The sequence below is a fragment of the Myotis davidii genome, unplaced genomic scaffold (genome assembly GCF_000327345.1).
Source record: "Myotis davidii unplaced genomic scaffold, ASM32734v1 scaffold279, whole genome shotgun sequence".
Classification (NCBI taxonomy): Eukaryota; Metazoa; Chordata; class Mammalia; order Chiroptera; family Vespertilionidae; genus Myotis; species Myotis davidii.
This window is the reverse complement of record NW_006291009.1, coordinates 681,750-685,728: the sequence shown is the minus strand read 5'-3', so window position 1 is coordinate 685,728 and position 3,979 is coordinate 681,750.

The following is a 3,979-nucleotide window of genomic DNA, read 5'->3' as shown; positions in this document are numbered from 1 at the left end:
CTACATCCAATGGCTGTTTGCAGGCTGGCCAAGCCCCCCAGCAGGGACACTCACCCCATGAGGGAGTGGTCAGCATGGGTGAGGGGCTGATGGCCATTTTTTTCAGTGCCTCCTTGAGTGGAGGCCAGGGCAGGCTGGAAGCAGGTATCTGGGATTTATTTATCTTCTATAATTGAAATTTTGTAGCCTTGAGAGGTGGCCAGGGTGGACAGGAAGCTTGGCTTCCTCCATTGCTGGGGGCAACCCAAGCTTCCTGCTCACTCCAGCTCCTTGGCTGCCACCATCTTAGTTGGGTTAATTTGCATACTCACTCCTGATTGGCTGGTGGGTGTAGTGGGGGGATGGTTAACTTGCATGTTTCTCTTTTATTAGTGTCGATCAGTGATGGCGAAACTTTTGAGCTCAGCGTGTCAGCATTTTGAAAAACCCTAACTTAACTCTGGTGCCCTGTCACATATAGAAATTTTTTTATATTTTCAACCAAAGTAAAACAAAGATTTACATTTTTGATATTTATTTTACATATTTAAATGCCATTTAACAAAGAAAAATCAACCAAAAAAATGAGTTCGCATGTCATAGGTTTGCCATCACTGGTGTAGATTGTAGGTATGCATGGAGTTGTAAGAAACAATATAGAAATTTCTCATACATTTTGACCAATTTCCTCCAACTGATGACATTTTGCAAAATTATCATGAGTATATATTAAGTTCTATAGCATTTTATGAAGGGCCTCCACATTTGCCAAGTTATTTGTCCTAATTTTTGCCTTAGATGTAATTCACTTAAGATATTTTCAAAGTGCAATCCATCCCACACCTAACCTGTAATGTTCTGCATCTGCCCCAAATTAGAGACTCATTGGTTTACTATTCATCCCTTCAATGATCTACATCAGCTTTCTCCTTAACATTACAAAAGACTAACTTTCTTGGACATAGATGAACATGAGTCGTCTCTGGGTTAATCTGTTCCATTTGGGTATAGATTCCAGATTTTTCATGGTTTATTTGTTCATTCAAAAAATATTTACTGTTTGGTGACTGAGTCCTTAAAGTAGTATCTGAGGAGGTTAGTGTGCAGTGGGAAAAACAAACATGATCTCTGCTCTCAGATTTACAATCTACTAGACATTCAAAATTGTGCCAACAATAAACTGCTGGAATCAAGTAGGTAAGTATTACCTGAAAGGTTGGTTACATGTTTTAAAATTTCAGTGCATTTTCCTCCCTTGCCTTAACAAATAAGTGACTTCTATCTAGCCTCTCTAGAAATCCATGTACCTGAAGAAAGAGGAAACTATCTTATAAATGGAATTCCAAGGGAAATATTACAGTGATATTTAGCTTCTGATGTTCAAAGGGATTATGAGCCAAGTATGAGCCAAACAATTCAAGATTTTTCAAATTCATTTTCTTGCCCTGGTATGGCATTGGCTAAGCTTGAAGGATCAAGTTCACAGAGCTCTTCTACGTGGAGAGAAGATACCATTGCCATCCTTTGAACCAGGCTGGAAGTCTTATGATAGGATGATACCACAGGTTGAGACTTGGAGAAAACCAAGAAGAAACAAACAAAAAGAGTTAAATTTATACCACACATCCAAAGTATAGTGTGAGTTAAATGTTTTATCAGGCTCCTGCACATTAACTAAACAAAAATTATAATCCCTGTAGATATTAAACATTAGACATATTTTGTCTCAGAGTTCAAAGAGACAAAACCCTTAGCCTCGGATTGACCTACTCAAAATCTTGGAATATATTTTGCAGCTTTCTCTTTAGGGTCCACCCTTCTAAAATTCATTCTTCTACCCACACTAAGCTTAGGTTATTTTATGTTTAAACTGCCAAATTGTTCCACCTGCTGTTTCCCAATCCAAAATTCTCGTCCACTCTTTGAGCAAAAGTTTTCAACTGAATTCCTGTTCAGGTGCTAAAATTGATTCCAAGGTCTTTTTTTTTTTTTTTTTTTTTTTTTTTTTTTTTTTTTTTTTTTTTTTTTTTTTTTTTGAGTAAAATCTGGCTTGCACAGATACCCTGTTATCAAGTGTTGTGCACAAATAGGGTAGCCCTCCCCCCCTTCCCAATCTGGGCTAACATATAAGTCAGGATACTAAAATTGCACAATAGAATGTCGGCTTTGCCACCTGCACACCTGTTATCTAGAGCATATGGCTTCCCCGTTTGTCAACAACACAAAACATAGGCACTCCTCAGAGATTTCAGTCCTGCCTCTGATCCAACCCTTGGCAAAAGCTTGCTTGAAACATCTGCTATTTTAAGGGAAGACTATAAGGCATGCTACCTACACATTTCTTTAGGTACCTAAGTTAAAACATTTTCTTCTTAAATGTAAATATTACAAAAACGATGTATATGGACCCTCTCAATAAGCATCCCACAGCTCTTGCGCTCAGATGAATTGTAATGGAGGTAAATTCATATTTATTGTTTATTTTTGCATCATTTGCAATTCTGTATTTGATGATCATATTTAAAAGCAAAGATGGGGTGCAGAAGCTGAAGGAGCCTATGTGTCTCGTGGATTTGTGGAGCCACACTACAGCCCTCAGTTGCCTATCTCTGGACTTACTTTTTGTGAAAAATAAACTTCTAAAATATTCAAACCACCCTTACCTGAGGTTTTTCTGTTATATACAGTGAGAGTCCTTACCAATAGCAATCCTAATAATCACTGTTTTGTTCATTGCTTCATTAAACAAATAATTTAACACCTCAGATATGCTAGACACAATGCTAATTCTAGCTAAAGAAATGGATAAATACAATCCCCAAACTGAAGCAACAAGAAATCAATAAAAATATAAAGCAAGTCACATAAGTAACTTTTAATTTTCTAGTGGCCACATTTAACAAAAAGTAACAGGCAACATAGATTTTAATTGTTAATTTTACTTAACTCAATATATCACAAAGATTATCATTAACATTAAATCAATATAAAAATATAGTATTGCCCTAGCTGGTTGGGCTCAGTGGATAGAGTATCGGCCTGTGGACTAAAGGATCCCAGGTTAGATTCTGGTCAAGGGCACATGCCCAGGATTGTGGGCTTGATCCCCAGTGTGTGGGGGGGCGGTGCAGGAGGTAGCCAATCAATGATCCTCTGTCATCATTGATGTTTCTATCTCTCTCTCCCTCTCCCATCCTCTCTGAATTCAATAATATATATATATTCATGCACCAGTGGGGTTCCTTGGCCTGACCTGCAGGATTGGGTTGAAACCAGCTCTCCAACATCCCCTGAGGGGTCCCGGATTGCAAGAGGGTGCAGGCCAGGCTGAGGGACCCCACCGGTGCATGATTAAGGCTGGGGAGGGATGCAGGAGGTTGGCCAGCTGGCGAGGGACTAAAGGAGGGCTCCAGGGCATGTCCCACCCATCTGGTTCAGTCCTAATGGGCCGGATACCAACAGCAAGCTAACCTACCAGTTGGAACCCCCTGGTGGTCAGTGCATGTCATAGTGAGCGGTTGAGCAGCCTTAGCATATCATTGGCATATTATACTTTGATTGTTTGAATGGATGACTGGATGACTGGACACTTAGCATAGTAGGCTTTTATTATATAGGACTAGAGGTCCAGTGCAGAAAAATTTGTGCATTCACGGGAGGTGGGGGGGGGTGGTCCCTCAGCCAAGCCTGTGCCCATTCACAGTTTAGGACCCCTTGGGGGATGTCCACCTGTCGATTTAGGCCCACCCCCAGGGGATCAGGCCTAAGCTTGCAGTCAGACATCCTTCTGGCAGCCAGGGAGCCTTCAGGGGATGTCTGACTAAAGGCTTAGGCCCCCAAGGGATCGGGTCTAAACCGTTAGTTGGACATTCTTAGTGCTGCCATGGAGGTGGGAGAGGCTCCTGCCACCAGTACTGCGCTGGCCAGCCATGAGCCATCTTCTGGCTGAGTGGCATTCCCCATATGGGTCTTCTGGGTCCCGCCCTGCCTTGCCATTTTT